Source organism: Bombina bombina, chromosome 6 (assembly GCF_027579735.1).
Source record: "Bombina bombina isolate aBomBom1 chromosome 6, aBomBom1.pri, whole genome shotgun sequence".
NCBI classification, from domain to species: domain Eukaryota; kingdom Metazoa; phylum Chordata; class Amphibia; order Anura; family Bombinatoridae; genus Bombina; species Bombina bombina.
Window position 1 is genome coordinate 767,359,619 of NC_069504.1, and position 22,168 is coordinate 767,381,786.

Here is a 22,168-nt window from a genome sequence, read left to right on the forward strand (position 1 = left end):
GGGGGTATTGTATGTGTTTTTTTTACAGGCAAAAGAGCTGAATTCTTTGGGGCATGCCCCGCAAAGGGCCCTGTTCAGGGCTGGTAAGGTAAAAGAGCTTTGAACTTTTTTAATTTAGAATAGGGTAGGGCATTTTTTATTTTGGGGGGCTTTGTTATTTTATTAGGGGGCTTAGAGTAGGTGTAATTAGTTTAAAATTGTTGTAATATTTTTCTAATGTTTGTAAATATTTTTTTATTTTTTGTAACTTAGTTCTTTTTTATTTTTTGTACTTTACTTAGTTTATTTCATTGTATTTATTTGTAGATATTGTATTTAATTAATTTATTGATAGTGTAGTGTTAGGTTTAATTGTAGATAATTGTATGTATTTTATTTAATTAATTTATTGATAGTGTAGTGTTAGGTTTAATTGTAGATAATTGTAGGTATTTTATTTAATTAATTTATTGATAGTGTAGTGTTATGTTTAATTGTAACTTAGTTTAGGATTTATTTTACAGGTAATTTTGTAATTATTTTAACTATTTTAGCTATTAAATAGTTCTTAACTATTTAATAGCTATTGTACCTGGTTAAAATAAATACAAAGTTGCCTGTAAAATAAATATTAATCCTAAAATAGCTACAATATAATTATAATTTATGTTGTAGCTATATTAGGGTTTATTTTACAGGTAAGTATTTAGATTTAAATAGGAATAATTTATTTAATAAGAGTTAATTTATTTCGTTAGAATAAAATTATATTTAATTTAGGGGGGTATTAGGGTTAGGGTTAAAATTAGCTTTAGGGGTTAAAAAATTTATTAGAGTAGCGGTGAGCTCCGATCGGCAGATTAGGGGTTAATACTTGAAGTTAGGTGTCAGCGATGTTAGGGAGGGCAGATTAGGGGTTAATACTATTTATTATAGGGTTATTGAGGCGGGAGTGAGGCGGATTAGGGGTTAATAACTTTATTATAGTAGCGCTGCGGTCCGCTCGGCAGATTATGGGTTAATAAGTGTAGGCAGGTGGAGGCGACGTTGAGGGGGGCAGATTAGGGGTTAATAAATATAATATAGGGGTCAGCGGTGTTAGGGGCAGCAGATTAGGGGTACATAGCTATAATGTAGCTGGCGGCGGCGTGCGGACGGCAGATTAGGGGTTAATAAGTGTAGGCAGGTGGAGGCGACGTTGTGGGGGGCAGATTAGGGGTTAATTAATATAATATAGGGGCCGGCGGTGTTAGGGGCAGCAGATTAGGGGTACATAAGGATAATGTAAGTAGCGGCGGTTTACGGAGCGGCAGATTAGGGGTTAAAAAAAATATGCAGGGTTCAGCGATAGCGGGGGCGGCAGAATAGGGGTTAATAAGTGTAAGGTTAGGGGTGTTTAGACTCGGGGTACATGTTAGAGTGTTAGGTGCAGACGTAGGAAGTGTTTCCCCATAGAAAACAATGGGGCTGCGTTAGGAGCTGAACGCAGCTTTTTTGCAGGTGTTAGGTTTTTTTTCAGCTCAAACTGCCCCATTGTTTTCTATGGGGATATCGTGCACAAGCACGTTTTTGAAGCTGGCCGCGTCTGTAAGCACCGCTGGTATCTAGAGTTGCAGTGGCGTTAAATTATGCTCTACGCTCCCTTTTTGGAGCCTAACGCACTGAAAACCCAGCCATTCTGTGAACTCTAAATACCAGCGGTATTTAAAAGGTGCGGGGGAAAAAAAGCATGCGTAGCTAACGCACCCCTTTGGCCGCAGAACTCTAAATCTAGGCGATAATGTGCTTTATGTACACTTAGGCATCTCTATTAAAGGGACATTATACACTCATTTTTTTTTTGCATAAATGTTTTGTAGATGATCTATTTATATAGCCCATAAAGTTTTTTTTTTTTTAATGTATAGTTTTGCTTATTTTTAAATAACATTGCTCTGATTTTCAGACTCCTTACCAAGCCCCAAAGTTTTATGAGAATACCTTCTCCAGCTTGCTCCTGTTTGTGTAAAGGGTCTTTTCATATGCAAAAAAAGAGGGAGGGGGGAGTGTCTTATTTCCCTCTTGCAGTGGGCTTTCCAGCTACCTTTTCAACAGAGCTATTCTGAGAGCTTCTAATTAAGTCTTTAAACAGTTTTATACTGGATTTTTATATCGGTATCTGTGCATCTTATTCTTTATAGTAGTGTCTATTACATGCAGTTATATAAAAATGAGTGTATACGGTCCCTTTAAGCACCATAACCCAGTGTTGTGCTCTTTTGACCACTCTGTCTACTGTGAAATAATAATGTTATCAAATGTTCTAATTATTGATTTCCATATTTGTATTTATTCTGTTTGCATTTATTTTAGGGTCTGGCAGCCATGGATCATTGGGGTTGACAATGCAAAGGCTTCTGAAGGAACATATTTTGGTGCTCAAGGCTCAGCTCTGGTCATTATGAAAAGATTAAATTGAGCTAACTGATGTTCTTACAGAGCACATGAAAAAAAAAGTAAGTATTGCCCAGGAGTCTGTTGATGATGTCATTTGTACCTACCATGGAAATGCTAATGTACCCTAAGATAAGGATTGTGAGATTAGCTCAACTCTAGGAGGGCACTGTGACCTTTCAGGAGTCTTGGATGTGTGGGGGGGGGGGTCCTCTTCAGTCAGTAGCAAGAAGGGTCTGAAGATGCTTGGTGTTGTTGGTGATCCCCATTCCCAGCTGCTGTTTTAGTTGAGTGTAATGCTAGCGGTTCTCTGCAGATTGTTGTGAAGTTGGTGTCAAATTAATGGAGAGATCTATGTTTCTAAAAGTTAGCTAGGGCTGTTTATATTTATGTACTTGGTAACAGAACTGACTAAGAAGTCTGGAGTAGGTTAACATTTCAGCAATGTCTGGACAGTCTTCTAAATTGTTTTAACTTTCTTATCAGATAGGGCTTTATAACAAGGCTGATATATCTTGTTCAGTTCCTAAAAGAGTGGATTTTATCTTAACTATATTTAACAGCTTCCCCTGGTTCACTAGACAACACTTCTTACTCACATTCGGCTAGATTTAGAGTTTTGTCGGTAAAGACCCGCGTAACTAACGTTGCTTTTGTTTCCCAACGCACCTTTCCAACAACGCTGGTATTTAGAGTTGTCTGAGGGGCTGCGTTAGGCTAAAAAAAGGGTGCGTTGAGCCTAACTTAGCTCCACTTCAACTCTCAATACCAGCGTTGCCTACGGTAGCGGTAAGCTGGGAAAACGTGCTCGTGCATGATATCCCCATAGGAAACAATGGGGCTGAGCTGGCTGGAAAAAAAACCTAACACCTACAAAAAAGCAGCGTTCAGCTCCTAACGCAGCCCCATTGTTTCCTATGGGGAAACACTTTCTAAGTCTGCACCTAACACCCTAACATGAACCCCGAGTCTAAACACCCCTAACCTTACAATTATTAACCCCTAATCTGCCTCCCCCGCTATCGCTGACCCCTGCATATTATTATTAACCCCTAATCTGCCGCTCCAGACACCGCCGCAACCTACATTATCCCTATGAACCCCTAATCTGCTGCCCCTAACACCGCCGACCCCTATATTATATTTATTAACCCCTAATCTGCCCCCCCCCAACATCGCTGCTACCTTACCTACACTTATTAACCCCTAATCTGCCAACCGGACCTGGCCTCCACTATAATAAATGTATTAACCCCTAAACCGCCACACTCCCGCCTTGCAAACAGTATAATAAATTGTATTAACCCCTAATCTGCCCTCCCTAACATCGCCGCCACCTACCTACAATTATTAACCCCTAATCTCCCGCCCGCACCGTCGCCGCTACTATAATAAAGTTATTAACCCCTAAACATAACTCTAACCCTAACCCTAACACCCCCCTAACATAAATATAATTTATATTAAACGAAATAATATTCCTAAAATTAACTAAATTATTTCTATTTAAAACTAAATACTTACCTATAAAATAAACCCTAATATAGCTACAATATAACTAAGAGTTACATTGTAGCTATTTTAGGATTAATATTTATTTTACAGGCAACTTTGTATTTATTTTAACTAGGTACAAAAGCTAATAAATAGTTAATAACTATTTAATAGCTACCTAGTTAAAATAAATACAAAATTACATGTAAAATAAATCCTAACCTAAGTTACAATTAAACCTAACACTACACTATTATTAAATTAATTAAATAAATTACCTACAATTACCTACAATTAAATAAACTATACTATAATACAAAAAAAAAAAACACTAAATGACAAAAAATAAAAAAGAATTACAAGCAGTTTAAACTAATTACAAAATCCCCCCAAAATAAAAAAATTGCCTACCCTATTCTAAAATACAAAAGTAATCAGCTCTTTTACCAGCCCTTAAAAGGGATTTTTGCGGGGCATGCCCCAAAGTAATCAGCTCTTTTGCCTGTAAAAAAAATACAACCCCCCCAACATTAAAACCCACCACCCACATACCCCTACTCTAACCCACCCAAACCCCCCCTTAAATAAACCTAACACTACCCCCCTGAAGATCTCCCTAACTTGAGTCGTCTTCACCCTCCCGGGCCGAAGTCTTCATCTGATGGGGCAGAAGAGGACATCCAGACCGGCAGAAGTCTTCATCCTATCCGGGCAGAAGAGGACATCCGGACCGGCAGACATCTTCATCCAAGCGGCATCTTCTATCTTCATCCATCCGACGAGGAGCGGCTCCATCTTCAAGACCTCCGGCGCAGAACATCCTTCTTCACCGACGACTACTCGACGAATGAAGGTTCCTTTAAGGGACGTCATCCAAGATGGCGTCCCTTCAATTCCGATTGGCTGATAGGATTCTATCAGCCAATCGGAATTAAGGTAGGAAAAATCTGATTGGCTGGTACAATCAGCCAATCAGTTTGACGTTCAATCTGATTGGCTGATCCAATCAGCCAATCGTATTGAACTTGCATTTTATTGGCTGATCGGAACAGCCAATAGAATGCGAGTTCAATACGATTGGCTGATTGGATCAGCCAATCGGATTGAACTTCAATCTGATTGGCTGATTGCATCAGCCAATCAGATTTTTTCTACCTTAATTCCGATTGGCTGATAGAATTCTATCAGCCAATCGGAATTGAAGGGACGCCATCTTGGATGACGTCCCTTAAAGGAACCTTCATTCGTCGTTAGTCCTTTGGTTGAAGAGGATGGCTCCGCGTCGGCTCCATTGAAGATGGCTCCGCTCCTGATGGATGAAGATTGAAGACGCCGCCTGGATGAACACTTCTACCGGATGGAGGACCTCTTCTTAGCCGCTTGGATGAAGACTTCTACCGGATCAAGGACCTCCTCTGCGCACCTTGGATGAAGAATTCGGCTCGGCTGGGTGAAGACGACTCAAGGTAGGATGATCTTCAGGGTGTTAGCGATAGGTTTATTTAAGGGGGTTTGGGTAGGTTAGAGTAGGGGTGTGTGGGTGGTGGGTTGTAATGTTGGGGGGGTATTGTATTTTTATTTTCAGGTAAAAGAGCTGATTACTTTGGGGCAATGCCCGCAAAAAGCCCTTTTAAGGGCTGGTAAAAGAGATGATTACTTTTGTATTTTAGAATATGGTAGGGAATTTTTTATTTTGGGGGGCTTTTTTATTTTATTAGGGGGCTTAGATTAGGTGTAATTAGTTTAAACTGCTTGTAATTCTTTTTTATTTTTTGTAATTTAGTGGGGGGAGGGTTTGTATTATAGTATAGTTTATTTTATTGTATTTTATTTTAGCTAATTGTATGTAATTTATTTAATTAATTTAATGATAGTGTAGGTGTATTTGTAACTTAGGTTAGGATTTATTTTACATGTAATTTTGTATTTATTTTTAACTAGGTAGCTATTAAATAGTTATTAAAGGGACACTATAACCAAAATTTTTCTTTCATGATTCAGATTGAGCATGAAATTTTAAGCAACTTTCTAATTTACTTCTATTATCAAATTTTCTTCATTCTCTTGGTATCTTTATTTGAAATGCAAGAATGTAAGTTTAGATGCCGGCCCATTTTTGGTGAACAACCTGGGTTGTCCTTGCTTATTGGTGGATACATTCATCCACCAATAAAAAAGTGCTGTCCAGAGTACTGAAACCAAAAAAAAGCTTAGATGCCTTCTTTTTCAAATAATGATAGCAAGAGAACGAAGAAAAATTGAAAATAGGAGTAAATTAGAAAGTTGCTGAAAATTGCATGTTTTTTCTGAATTACAAAAGAAAAAATTTGGGTTCAGTGTCCCTTTAACTATTTAATAGCTTTTGTACCTAGTTAAAATAAATACAAAGTTGCCTGTAAAATAAATATAAATCCTAAAATAGCTACAATATAATTATTCATTATATTGTAGCTATGTTAGGGTTTATTTTACAGGTAAGTATTTAGTTTTAAATAGGAAGACTTTAGTTAATAAGAGTTAATTTATTTCGTTAGATTAAAATGATATTTAACTTAGGGGGGTGTTAGGTTTAGACTTAGCTTTAGGGGTTAATACATTTATTATAGTAGCGGCGAGGTCCGGTCGGCAGATTAGGGGTTAATACTTGAAGTTAGGTGGCAGCGACGTTGGGGGGGGGGCAGATTAGGGGTTAATACTATTTATTATAGTGTTTGCGAGGCGGGAGTGCAGCGGTTTAGGGGCTAATACACTTATTATAGTAGCAGCGAGGTCCGGTCAGCAGATTAAGGGTTAATACTTGAAGTTAGGTGACAGCGACGTTGGGGGGGCAGATTAGGGGTTAATAAATATTATGTAGGGGTCGACGATGTTAGGGGCAGCAGATTAGGGGTTCATAGGGATAATGTAGGTGGCGGCGATGTGCGGTCAGCAGATTAGGGGTTAAAAATATTTATTATAGTGGCGGCGATGTTGGGGGACCTCGGTTTAGGGGTACATAGGTAGTTTATGGGTGTTAGTGTACTTTAGAGCACTGTAGTTAAGAGCTTTATATACCGCTGTTAGCCCATAAAGCTCTTAACTACAGCCTTTCCATGGGCGTTAGGAGTCTTGTCGGTAGAGGGTCTACCGCTCACTTCAGCCAGGACTCTAAATACCGGCGTTAGGAAGATCCCATTGAAAAGATAGGATACGAAATTGGCGTAAGGGGATCTGCGGTATGGAAAAGTCGCGGCTGGAAAGTGAGCGTTAGACCCTTTCCTGGCCGACTCTAAATACCAGCGGGCGGCCAAAAGCAGCGTTAGGACCCCTTAACGCTGCTTTTGACGGCTAACGCAGAACTCTAAATCTAGGCGAAAATATTTAGTTTTTTTTCTATTGAAAGGAAATTATTGTGTTTTTTTTTAAATTTGCAGATTTAGTTTCCCAGGCCATATTGGAGGCAAGATTGGATCTAATATTTAAACAAGTCAAGTTCTCTTAAAGCAGTATGCCTCTGTATATAACAACAGGATGTCAGAGATTTGTATAATTATTTTGAGATCCTATAATTCCTAACCCCGCTTTTAATCTGATCTCTTCTTTCTGATCCTTAAGTTGTTTTTTTCTGTAGTAACAAGTTTAACCATTAGCATTTACTCATTTCCTTTTATTATGGGCCAGTTTCAATGTAGTCTTAGGGGCCAATTTAAGATTAAGGCCTCTAGTTATCAAGCCGTCAACCGCAAATACGCTGGAATTCCGCAGCATATTTGTGGCGAGGCTGATTCGCCATAGTTATCAAGCCCTACAGACCGGCAAAAGTAGAATTTAGTGACGTAACATACGATCCGCCGGACTCAGTCCGACACAGATTGATGGATACGTCACTACAGATGTTCCGAACGCAAGTTCGGCACAATCTGACTACTTTTGGAAGTTATCAAACTACAACCAGGTATGCTCGCCACTAAGGCGGCGGATCCCATAGGAATCAATGGGATTCTGACAGCAGCGAGAGCTCATGTTCGCGGATATCCCATTGCTTTCTATGGGAAGTGTCTGCACCTAACACCCTAACATGTACCGCGAGTCTAAACACCCCTAATCTGCCCCCCTACACCGCCGCCACCTACTTTATACTTATTAACCCCTAGACCGCCGCCCCGACACCGCTGCCACCTACATTATACTTATTAACCCCTAATCCGCCGCTCCCGGAGCCCCCCGCAACTAAATAAAGTTATTAACCCCTAAACCGCCGCTCCTGGACCTGCCGCCACCTACATTATACCTATTAACCCCTAATCTGCTGCCCCCTATACCGCCACCACCTACATAAAGTTATTAACCCCTATCCTGCTGATCCCGGACCCTGCCGCGAATAAATTAATTGTTTAACACCTAAACCATCGCTCCCGAAGCCCACCACCACCTACATTCTATTTATTTACCCCTAATTTGCCCCCCCTACACCGCCGCCACCTACATTATATCTATTAACCCCTAAACCTAAGTCTAACCCTAACACCCCCTAACTTAAATATTATTTAAATTAATCTAAATAAATATTCCTATAATTAAATAAATTATTCCTATTTAAAACTAAATACTTAGCTATAAAATAAACCCTAAGATAGCTACAATATAACTAATAGTTACATTGTAGCTAGCTTAGGTTTTTTTTTTATTTTACAGGCAACTTTGTATTTATTTTAACTAGGTACAATAGTTATTAAATAGTTATTAACTATTTAATAGCTACCTAGTTAAAATAAATACAAATATACCTGTAAAATAAAACCTAACCTAAGTTACAATTACACCTAACACTATACTACCATTAAATAAATTAAATTAATTAAATACAATTACCTACAATTAAATAATAATAACTAAAATTAACTAATATACAAAAAAAAAACTCTAAATTACAGAAAATAAAAAAAATTACAAGAAGTTTAAACTAATTACACCTAATCTAAGCCCCCTAATAAAATAAAAAATCTCCCCAAAATAATAAAATTCCCTACCCTATACTAAATTACAAACAGCCCTTAAAAGGGCTTTTTGCGGGGCATTGCCCCAAAGTAATCAGCTCTTTTACCTGTAAAAAAAGAAATACCCCCCCAACATTACAACCCACCACCCACACACCCAACCCTACTCTAAAACCCACCCGAACCCCACTTAAAAAAAACTAAAACTACCCCATTGAAGATCACCCTACCTTGAGCCGTCTTCACCCAGCCGGGCCTAAGTCCTCAATGAATCCGGGCGAAGTGGTCCTCCAGATGGGCAGAAGTCTTCATCCAATCTGGCCAGAAGAGGTCCTCCAGATGGGCAGAAGTCTTCATCCAAGCGGCATCTTCTATTTTCTTCCATCCGGCGAGGAGCGGCACCATCTTGAAGACATCCGACGCGGAGCATCCATCCTGGCCGACGACTAAACGAAGAATGACGGTTCCTTTAAATGACGTCATCCAAGATGGCGTCCCTTGAATTCCGATTGGCTGATAGGATTCTATCAGCCAATTGGAATTAAGGTAGGAAAAATCCGATTGGCTTTTTCCTACCTTAATTCGGAATTCAAGGGATGCCATCTTGGATGACGTCATTTAAAGGAACCGCCATTCTTCGTTTAGTCGTCGGCCAGGATGGATGCTCCGCGTCGGATGTCTTCAAGTTGGTGCCACTCCTCGCCGGATGGAAGAAAATAGAAGATGCCGCTTGGATGAAGACTTCTGCCCATCTGGAGGACCTCTTCTGGCCGGATTGGATGAAGACTTCTGCCCATCTGGAGGACCACTTCGCCCGGATTCGTTGAGGACTTAGGCCCGGCTGGGTGAAGACGGCTCAAGGTAGGGTGATCTTCAATGGGGAAGTGTTAGGTTTTTTTAAGGGGGGATTGGGTGGGTTTCAGAGTAAGGTTGGGTGTGTGGGTGGTGGGTTTCAGTGTTGGGGGGGTGTATTTCTTTTTTTACAGGTAAAAGAGCTGATTACTTTGGGGCAATGCCCCGCAAAATGCCCTTTTAAGGGCTATTTGTAATTTAGTATAGGGTAGGGAATTTTATTATTTTGGGGGGATTTTTTTATTTTATTATGGGGCTTAGATTAGGTGTAATTAGTTTAAACTTCTTGTATTTTTTTTTATTTTCTGTAATTTAGAGTTTGTTGTTTTTTGTACTTTAGTTAATTTTAGTTATTTTTATTTAAAGTGAATGTAAAGTCAGCCTCCTGTCTAAACATCTGTGTAACAGTTGTTTATAAAAAACTGGACTTTCATTCATCAATTGCTAAGTTTTTAAATCGTTACCTTTATTTTCATTAATTTATCTTGTTTCTCGTTATTATCATCCTCCACCCGGCATTCGCGCTCCGTTCCTGTTGTTTATAATGGACGTCTTCCTAGCCAATAACGGCTCTAACCACAGAGGGACCCACCCCCTTAGGATGACGTAATAAGTCCTTCTTGCGCATGCGTTCGATTGTGGTTCAAAGCTCATTTATCGTAAGCTTGTGCACATTTCACGCATGCGCAATAGAACAGTATACAGAGTCCTGTCATTTCCTAACTATTGTACCACTCGGTAAGTTGATATGAAAAGGCTCCGTATATAAGTACATTGTATTATCGATCTAACCAATAATGGTCATATTGTGAATCAAATTTATAATTGATATTTTCTTTCATGTAATTAGCAAGAGTCCATGAGCTAGTGACGTATGGGATATACATTCCTACCAGGAGGGGCAAAGTTTCCCAAACCTCAAAATGCCTATAAATACACCCCTCACCACACCCACAAATCAGTTTTTACAAACTTTGCCTCCTGTGGAGGTGGTGAAGTAAGTTTGTGCTAGATTCTACGTTGATATGCGCTCCGCAGCAGGTTGGAGCCCGGTTTTCCTCTCAGCGTGCAGTGAATGTCAGAGGGATGTGAGGAGAGTATTGCCTATTTGAATTCAATGATCTCCTTTTACGGGGTCTATTTCATAGGTTCTCTGTTATCGGTCGTAGAGATTCATCTCTTACCTCCCTTTTCAGATCGACGATATACTCTTATATATACCATTACCTCTACTGATTCTCGTTTCAGTACTGGTTTGGCTTTCTACTACATGTAGATGAGTGTCCTGGGGTAAGTAAGTCTTATTTTCTGTGACACTCTAAGCTATGGTTGGGCACTTTTATATAAAGTTCTAAATATATGTGTTTAAACATTTATTTGCCTTGATTCAGGATGTTCAACGTTCCTTATTTTCAGACAGTCAGTTTCATATTTGGGATAATGCATATGAATAATTCAATTTTTTCTTACCTTAAAATTTGACTTTTTTCCTGTGGGCTGTTAGGCTCGCGGGGGCTGAAAATGCTTCATTTTATTGCGTCATTCTTGCCGCAAACTTTCTTGGCGCAAAAATTTTCTTGTCATTTCCGGCGTCATACGTGTCGCCGGAAGTTGCGTAATTTTTTTGACGTTTTTGCGCCAAAAAATGTCGGCGTTACCGGATGTTGCGCCATTTTTGGCGCCAAAAGCATTTAGGCGCCAAATAATGTGGGCGGCTTGGTGCTAAAAAATTTGAGCATCATTGTTGTCTCCACAATATTTAAGTCTCATTATTTATTGCTTCTGGTTGCTAGAAGCTTGTTCATTGGCATTTTTTTCCCATTCCTGAAACTGTCATTTAAGGAATTTGATCAATTTTGCTTTATATGTTGTTTTTTCTATTACATATTGCAAGATGTCTCAAATGGACTCTGAATCAGAAGCTACTTTTGGAAAAACGCTTAACTGAGTTTCAGTTCTTCCAAAGCTAAGTTTATTTATTTTAAATGTTATAAATGTTTATCTTTAGCTATGGTTTGTAATAAGATATTATGTTATACTTTTACATGCGGAATCCATTAGTATTTATGCTTTATATATTTTCTTTTCTTACAAGAAATATTTAGAAGACTTATAAGAAATATTTTTCTGATTCTATGTTAAAGGCTTTGTCTGACTTCGTGCCTTCTAATAAAATTTTTAGGTCTTTTTCACTTCTTTTTTAATTATTGAAGTTTCAAATGACCAACAACATACTGATTTATACTTCTCTGATGATGTTTTTTTCAGAAATTTTCTTCATCAGATATTGACACTAACAAATCTACTTTTTTATTATTTTTCAATTATTAAAGTACATTTGTTCTTTGTTGAAAAGGTGTTGATTATTTTGGATATTAAGGTAACTAGTTCTTTAAGACTAGCTGACATTATTTCTGCCTATTTATTTCTTTAGAGGTTTTCTTTCCAATTCCCTATACTAGGGAATGGAATAGGCTGAGAATTTTCTTTTATTCCTTCTTCAAGGTTTCAAACTATATTCTTTGCCAGCAGTTAAACTCATTTTGGAGGGTTCTCCAATTTATTGGGGCTATCTCTAATTCTACTAATTATGCTATTGTTTCTATAGCAAAATAGTATTTATTTTCCTTTAGATAGTTGTATCTTATTTATGGAAAATTATTTAGTTTCAGGTACTTTTCTTGGTCCTGTGATTTATTTAGATATTGCAATTGCTTCATTTTCTCTGTTTACTTTAAGATCAAGTATCAGATTATGATTTATTTTAGCATTGTTAAAGGGACAACATTTACTAGACTAGGTGCTGTTGCATTTGTCTTGTTGTTTTGCATTTATTGATTATGCAAGTCCACTGTATTGGCTGGTCCTTTAAACTGGACTATCATGCTAATAATTTCATTTGTGTCTTCATTTTATTGAATATTTTCGCAAATGAGGGTTAATCTATGTCTTTAGCTTTTTTAGCTAGAAGAATTTTGTGATTTTTTTAAAAAAAATTAAAAAATCCATATTTCCTTTGTTCTAAGATAATCAATTATTTGTTTTATAATTGGATTCAATTCTTAACTGTTACTCTGGGCTTCAAGGTTGAGTTCTAAGACTAAAACTTTAAGCTTATACTAGTTTGGTTGTTCTTATTAAGGAACAAATTCCTGAGTTCTTTCCCAAGTAACATGTCTATAATTGGAGTTCGAAATCAGCTCCCTAATTTTGCGATGTACGTGCCGTATTCCAGCTTGGCTGGTAAGGGGCAGGTTAAGGCTTCTTTGAAATTTATTTTGTCCTATATATTTTGGGTACTGTTGAAGCATGGCTGGGCACCCATGGGGTTCAAGCGCTGCTCAGACCTGGAATCTTCTGGGGTATTTATTCCAGTTTCTTTTGAGGAACCGGGTTTTGGAGTTTTATTCAAACTATTTTGCCTTTTTATGGTCTTTGATAGCATTATTTGTTTTCATTAGACACAATAAATGCATATTTTCATTTTTCTGTTTTCATTCAGATTATTTTCTGAGGATGCGGAATCTCATATGATTCACTTACTCTTCAGGACATAGTTAGAGGATCTTCTTTTCTAAAGCTCTTGATTCCTCACTCAAGGGTCACCTTTTTTAGGTTTCCAGATAGTTTGTGTCACTGTCCTTGTCTCAATCAGACAAGGGATAATGTTATTGGGTTCCGTCTATCGGTACCTTTAGTCTCTATTATTTCCTTCAGTTGCTTTATATGCATAGAAGTTTTAGGTCTTATGGCCACAGCATTGGATTCAATTCCCTTTGCTCATTTTCTCTAGAAAGAACCTTTCCAGTCTTTTATAAGTGTTGTTTCTTCAAGAACATGGTTGGAGGATCAATTTACCAAAAAGTTTGTTTGATTCCTCAGACAAGGGTAACCTTTTTAGGTTTCCTGATAGATTCAGTGTTCTTGATTCTGTCTCTGACGGACAAGAGGCGTCTGAAATTGGTTTCAGCTTATCGAAACCTTCAGTCTCAATCATTCCCTTCGGTAGCTTTATGCATGGAAATTCTAGGTCTTATGACTGCTGCATTGGACGCGATTCCCTTTGCTCGTTTTCACATGCGACCTCTTCAGCGCTGTATGCTGAACCAGTGGTGCAGGGATTATACAAAGATATCTCAATTAATATCTTTAAAACCAATTGTTCGACACTCTCTGACGTGGTGGACAGATCACCATTGTTTAGTTCAGGGGGCTTCTTTTTGTTCCTCCAACCTAGACTGTGATCTCAACAGATGCAAATCTGACAGTTTGGGGAGCTGTATGGGGGTTTCTGACAGCGCAAGGGGTTTGGGAATCTCAGGAGGTGAGATTACCAATCAACATTTTTGGACCTCCGTGCAATTTTCAGAGCTCTTCAGTCGTGGCCTCTTCTAAAGAGAGAGTCGTTCATTTGTTTCTAGACGGACGATGTCACAACTGTGGCATATGTCAATCATCCAAGGAGGAACTTACAGTCCTCTGGCTATGAAAGAAGTCTCTCGAATACTTGTATGGGCGGAATCCAGCTCCTGTCTAATTTCTGTGGTTCATATCCCAGGTATAGACAATTGGGAAGCGGATTATCTCAGTCGCCAAACACTACATCCGGGCGAATGGTTTCTTCACCCAGAGGTATTTCTTCATATTGTTCAAATATGGGGACTTCCAGAAATAGATCTGATGGCTTCTCATCTAAACAAGAAGCTTCCCAGGTATCTGTCCAGATCCAGGGATCCTCAGGCGGAAACAGTGGATGCATTGTCACTTCCTTGGAAGTATCATCCTGCTTATATCTTTCCGCCTATAGTTCTTTTTCCAAGATTCTAAAGGAACGTTCGTTTATTCTGCTGGTGGCTCCAGCATGGCCTCACAGGTTTTGGTATGCGGATCTTGTCCGGATGGCCACTTGCCAACCGTGGACTCTTCCGTTAAGACAAGACCTTCTATCGCAAGGTCCTTTTTTTCCATCAGGTTCGCAAATCCTTAAATTTGAAGGTATGGAGATTGAACGCTTGATTCTCAATCATAGAGGTTTTCTCTGACTCTGTGATTAATACTATGTTACAGGCTCGTAAAACTGTATCTAGGAAGATATATTATCGAGTCTGGAAGATTTTCATTTCTTGGTGTTTTTCTCATCATTTTTCTTGGCATTCTTTTAGAATTCCTAGAATTTTACAGTTTCTTCAGGATGGTTTGGATAAGGTTTGTCTGCAAGTTCCTTGAAAGGTCAAATCTCTGCTCTTTCTGTTCTTTTTCACAGAAAGATTGCTAGTCTTCCTGATAGTCATTGTTTTGTACAAGCTTTGGCTCGTATAAAACCTGTTATTAAGTCAATCTCTCCTCCTTAGAGTTTGAATTTGGTTCTGGGGGCTCTTCAAGCTCCTCCGTTTGAACCTATGTATTCGCTGGACATTAAATTACTTTCTTGGAAAGTTTTGTTTCTTTTGGCCATCTCTTCTGCTAGAAGAGTTTCTGTATTATCTGCTCTTTCTTGTGAGTCTCCTTTTCTGATTTTTCATCAGGATAAGGCGGTGTTGCGAACTTCTTTTAAATTTTTACCTAAGGTTGTGAATTCTAACAACATTAGTAGAGAAATTGTGGTTCCTTCATTGTGTCCTAATCCTAAGAATTCTAAGGAAAACTCGTTGCATTCTTTGGATGTAGTTAGAGCTTTGAAATATTATGTTGAAGCTACTAAGGATTTCCGAAAGACTTCTAGTCTATTTGTTATCTTTTCCGGTTCTAGGAAAGGTCAGAAGGCTTCTGCCATTTCTTTGGCATCTTGGTTAAAATCTTTGTTTCATCATGCCTATGTCGAGTCGGGTAAAACTCCGCCTCAAAGGATTACAGCTCATTCTACTAGGTCAGTTTCTACTTCCTGGGCGTATAGGAATGAAGCTTCAGTTGATCAGATTTGCGAAGCAGCCACTTGGTCTTCTTTGCATACTTTTACTAAATTCTACCATTTTGATGTATTTTCTTCTTCTGAAGCAGTTTTTGGTAGAAAAGTTCTTCAGGCAGCTGTTTCAGTTTGATTCTTCTGCTTATAATTTCAGTTTTTTTCATTATAAGATTTAAACTTTATTTTGGGTGTGGATTATTTTCAGCGGAATTGGCTGTCTTTATTTTATCCCTCCCTCTCTAGTGACTCTTGCGTGGAAGATCCACATCTTGGGTAGTCATTATCCCATACGTCACTAGCTCATGGACTCTTGCTAATTACATGAAAGAAAACATAATTTATGTAAGAACTTACCTGATAAATTCATTTCTTTCATATTAGCAAGAGTCCATGAGGCCCACCCTTTTGTGGTGGTTATGATTTTTTTGTATAAAGCACAATTATTCCAATTCCTTATTTTTTATGCTTTCCCACTTTTTTCTTATCACCCCACTTCTTGGCTATATGTTAAACTGATTTGTGGGTGTGGTGAGGGGTGTATTTATAGGCATTTTGAGGTTTGGGAAACTTTGCCCCTCCTGGTAGGAATTTATATCCCATACGTCACTAGCTCATGGACTCTTGCTAATATGAAAGAAATGAATTTATCAGGTAAGTTCTTACATAAATTATGTTATTTACACAACTATCTACTATCTGTATAAATATAATAAATACCTTCAAAACATACTTTGCTATCTAATGAGTTTTATTTTTATAATCATTTATATGTTTTATGGAATTAGCATCAAATTAAAAAAACATAATTTATGCTTACCTGATAAATTTATTTCTCTTGTAGTGTATCCAGTCCACGGATCATCCATTACTTATGGGATATTAACTCCTCCCCAACAGGAAGTGCAAGAGGATTCACCCAGCAGAGCTGCTATATAGCTCCTCCCCTAACTGCCATTACCAGTCATTCGACCGAAAACATGCAGAGAAAGGAAAACCATAGGGTGCAGTGGTGACTGTAGTTTAATGGAAAAATTACCTGCCTTAAAGTGACAGGGCGGGCCGTGGACTGGATACACTACAAGAGAAATAAATTTATCAGGTAAGCATAAATTATGTTTTCTCTTGTTAAGTGTATCCAGTCCACGGATCATCCATTACTTATGGGATACCAATACCAAAGCTAAAGTACACGGATGACGGGAGGGACAGGCAGGCTCTTTATATGGAAGGAACCACTGCCTGAAGAACCTTTCTCCCAAAAACAGCCTCCGAAGAAGCAAAAGTGTCAAATTTGTAAAATTTGGAAAAAGTATGAAGAGAAGACCAAGTTGCAGCCTTGCAAATCTGTTCAACAGAAGCCTCATTCTTAAAGGCCCAAGTGGAAGCCACAGCTCTAGTAGAATGTGCTGTAATTCTTTAAGGAGGCTGCTGTCCAGCAGTCTCATAGGCTAACCGTATTATGCTACGAAGCCAAAAGGAGAGAGAGGTAGCCGAAGCTTTTTGACCTCTCCTCAGACCAGAATAAACGACAAACAGGGAAGACGTTTGTCGAAAATCCTTAGTTGCCTGTAGATAAAATTTCAGGGCACGGACTACATCTAGATTGTGTAGCAGACGTTCCTTTTTCGAAGAAGGATTAGGACACAAAGATGGAACCACAATCTCTTGATTGATATTCCTGTTAGTGACCACCTTAGGTAGGAACCCAGGTTTAGTACGCAGAACTACCTTGTCTGAATGAAAAATCAGATAAGGAGAATCACAATGTAAGGCAGATAACTCAGAGACTCTTAGAGCCGAGGAAATCGCCATTAAAAACTGAACTTTCCAAGATAACAACTTGATATCAATGGAATGAAGGGGTTCAAACGGAACCCCCTGTAAAACATTAAGAACTAAGTTCAAACTCCATGGTGGAGCAACAGTTTTAAACACAGGCTTGATCCTAGCTAAAGCCTGACAAAAAGCTTGAACGTCCGGAACTTCTGACAGACGTTTGTGTAAAAGAATGGACAGAGCTGAAATCTGTCCCTTTAAGGAACTAGCGGATAAACCCTTTTCTAAACCTTCTTGTAGAAAAGACAATATCCTCGGAATCCTAACCTTACTCCATGAGTAACTCTTGGATTCGCACCAATATAAGTATTTGCGCCATATCTTATGGTAAATCTTTCTGGTAACAGGCTTCCTAGCCTGTATTAAGGTATCAATAACTGACTCAGAAAAACCACGTTTTGATAAAATCAAGCGTTCAATTTCCAAGCAGTCAGCTTCAGAGAAATTAGATTTTGATGTTTGAAGGGACCCTGGATCAGAAGGTCCTGTTTCAGAGGTAGCGACCAAGGTGGACAGGATGACATGTCCACTAGATCTGCATACCAAGTCCTGCGTGGCCATGCAGGCGCTATTAGAATCACTGATGCTCTCTCCTGTTTGATTCTGGCAATCAATCGAGGAAGCATCGGGAAGGGTGGAAACGCATAAGCCATCCCGAAGGTCCAAGGTGCTGTCAAAGCATCTATCAGAACCGCTCCCGGATCCCTGGATCTGGACCCGTAACGAGGAAGCTTGGCGTTCTGTCGAGACGCCATGAGATCTATCTCTGGTTTGCCCCAACGTCGAAGTATTTGGGCAAAGACCTCCGGATGAAGTTCCCACTCCCCCGGATGAAAAGTCTGACGACTTAAGAAATCCGCCTCCCAGTTCTCCACTCCCGGGATGTGGATTGCTGACAGGTGGCAAGAGTGAGACTCTGCCCAGCGAATTATCTTTGATACTTCCATCATTGCTAGGGAGCTTCTTGTCCCTCCCTGATGGTTGATGTAAGCTACAGTCGTGATGTTGTCCGACTGAAACCTGATGAACCCCCGAGTTGTTAACTGGGGCCAAGCCAGAAGGGCATTGAGAACTGCTCTCAATTCCAGAATGTTTATTGGTAGGAGACTCTCCTCCTGATTCCATTGTCCCTGAGCCTTCAGAGAATTCCAGACAGCGCCCCAACCTAGTAGGCTGGCGTCTGTTGTTACAATTGTCCAGTCCGGCCTGCTGAATGGCATCCCCCTGGACAGATGTGGCCGAGAAAGCCACCATAGAAGAGAATTTCTGGTCTCTTGATCCAGATTCAGAGTAGGGGACAAGTCTGAGTAATCCCCATTCCACTGACTTAGCATGCACAATTGCAGCGGTCTGAGATGTAGGCGTGCAAAGGGTACTATGTCCATTGCTGCTACCATTAAGCCGATCACCTCCATGCATTGAGCTACTGATGGGTGTTGAATGGAATGAAGGACACGGCATGCATTTTGAAGCTTTGTTAACCTGTCTTCTGTCAGGTAAATCTTCATTTCTACAGAATCTATAAGAGTCCCCAAGAAGGGAACTCTTGTGAGTGGAAAGAGAGAACTCTTCTTTTCGTTCACCTTCCATCCATGCGACCTTAGAAATGCCAGTACTAACTCTGTATGAGACTTGGCAGTTTGAAAGCTTGAAGCTTGTATCAGAATGTCGTCTAGGTACGGAGCTACCGCAATTCCTCGCGGTCTTAGTACCGCCAGAAGAGCACCCAGAACCTTTGTGAAGATTCTCGGAGCAGTAGCCAATCCGAATGGAAGAGCTACAAACTGGTAATGCCTGTCTAGAAAGGCAAACCTTAGATACCGGTAATGATCTTTGTGAATCGGTATGTGAAGGTAAGCATCCTTTAAATCCACTGTGGTCATGTACTGACCCTTTTGGATCATGGGTAAAATTGTCCGAAAGGAACGAAAATTAGACTGTCTAGCCTTAGGTTTGGCTCTGTCTTGAGGCAGGGCATGGCCTTTACCTCCTGTAATGTCAGCGATAATTTCTTTCAACCCGGGCCCGAATAAGGTCTGCCCTTTGAAAGGTATATTAAGCAATTTAGATTTAGAAGTAACGTCAGCTGACCAGGATTTTAGCCACAGTGCTCTGCGTGCCTGAATGGCGAATCCGGAATTCTTAGCCGTAAGTTTAGTTAAATGTACTACGGCATCTGAAATAAATGAGTTAGCTAACTTAAGGGCTTTAAGCTTGTGTGTAATCTCATCTAATGGAGCTCATTCAAGTGTCTCTTCCAGAGACTCAAACCAAAATGCTGCTGCAGCCGTGACAGGCGCAATGCATGCAAGAGGTTGCAATATAAAACCTTGTTGAACAAACATTTTCTTAAGGTAACCCTCTAACTTTTTATCCATTGGATCTGAAAAGGCACAGCTATCCTCCACCGGGATAGTGGTACGCTTAGCTAAAGTAGAAACTGCTCCCTCCACCTTAGGGACCGTTTGCCATAAGTCCTGTGTGGTGGCGTCTATTGGAAACATCTTTCTAAATATCGGAGGGGGTGAGAACGGCACACCGGGTCTATCCCACTCCTTAGTAACAATTTCAGTAAGTCTCTTAGGTATAGGAAAAACGTCAGTACTCGCCGGTACCGCAAAATATTTATCCAACCTACACATTTTCTCTGTTATTGCAACTGTGTTACAATCATTCAGAGCCGCTAACACCTCCCCTAGTAATACACGGAGGTTTTCCAGCTTAAATTTAAAATTTGAAATATCTGAATCCAGTTTGTTTGGATCAGAACCGTCACCCGCAGAATGAAGCTCTCCGTCCTCATGTTCTGCAAATTGTGACGCAGTGTCTGACATGGCCCTAATATTATCAGCGCACTCTGTTCTCACCCCAGAGTGATCACGCTTACCTCTTAGTTCTGGTAATTTAGCCAAAACTTCAGTCATAACAGTAGCCATATCCTGTAATGTGATTTGTAATGGCCGCCCAGATGTACTCGGTGCTACAATATCACACACCTCCCGAGCGGGAGATGCAGGTACTGACATGTGAGGCGAGTTAGTCGGCATAACTCTCCCCTCGTTGTTTGGTGAAATATGTTCAATTTGTACAGATTGACTTTTATTTAAAGTAGCATCAATACAGTTAGTACATAAATTTCTATTGGGCTCCACTTTGGCTTTAGCACATATAGCACAGATATCTTCCTCTGAATCAGACATGTTTAACACACTAGCAAATAAACTAGCAACTTGGAAATACTTTTCAAGTAATTTACTATAATATGAAAACGTACTGTGCCTATAAGAAGCACAGAAAAAGTTATGACAGTTGAAAATTAATAAACTGAAAAGTTATAGCATCAAATCTTTGTAAAAAACACAATTTTAGCAAAGGATTGCTCCCATTAGCAAAGGATAACTAACCCTGATAGCAGAAAAAAAAAAAAAATACAGAAATAAACGTTTTTTTATCACAGTCAACTACAATCTCACAGCTCTGCTGTGAGTGATTACCTCCCTCAAAACAAGTTTTGAAGACCCCTGAGTTCTGTAGAGATGAACCGGATCATGCAGGGAAGACAATAAACTTCTGACTGAATTTTTTGATGCGTAGCAAAAGCGCCAAAAAAGGCCCCTCCCCCTCACACATAACAGTGAGAGAGATCAGTAAACTGTCATAAATGAAATAAAACGACTGCCAAGTGGAAAAAAATAGTGCCCAAAACATTTTTTCACCCAGTACCTCAGAAAATTAAACGATTTTACATGCCAGCAAAAAACGTTTAACATTAATAAATTGAGTGTTATTAAAAAGCCTGTTGCTAGTCCCTGCAAATTAGGCTAAAGTTTTATGCATACAGTATAATTCCAGTGAAGTGCCATTCCCCAGAATACTGAAGTGTAAAATATACATACATGACAGCCTGATACCAGTTGCTGCTACTGCATTTAAGGCTGAGTTTACATTATATCGGTATGGCAGAATTTTCTCATCAATTCCATTGTCAGAAAATAATAAGCTGCTACATACCTCTTTGCAGATTAATCTGCCCGCTGTCCCCTGATCTGAAGTTTACCTCTCCTCAGATGGCCGAGAAACAGCAATATGATCTTAACTACTCCGGCTAAAATCATAGAAAAACTCAGGTAGATTCTTCTTCAAATTCTACCAGAGAAGGAATAACACACTCCGGTGCTATTATAAAATAACAAACTTTTGATTGAAGGTATGAAACTAAGTATAATCACCACAGTCCTCTCACACATCCTATCTATTCGTTGGGTGCAAGAGAATGACTGGTAATGGCAGTTAGGGGAGGAGCTATATAGCAGCTCTGCTGGGTGAATCCTCTTGCACTTCCTGTTGGGGAGGAGTTAATATCCCATAAGTAATGGATGATCCGTGGACTGGATACACTTAACAAGAGAAATATATTTTTAGAAGATCATTTTACACACCTATATTACATAAAAAGTAAGGCAAAAGTAAACGGGAGCGCGCATTGCCGATACGTAAACAGCGTGTGGGACCGCTGTTTACGTAATATGGAGGAGAATATGGAAACAGTGAGTGGGAGGAGCGGGTAAAGTAAATGAATGATATTTACGATATAAAATTATAAATAAATGATTACTTTTATTAAAAAATTATTGTGGCGGTATGCTTAATAGGATGATTGTCTATATAACTATATAATCCAAACCGGAAAAAT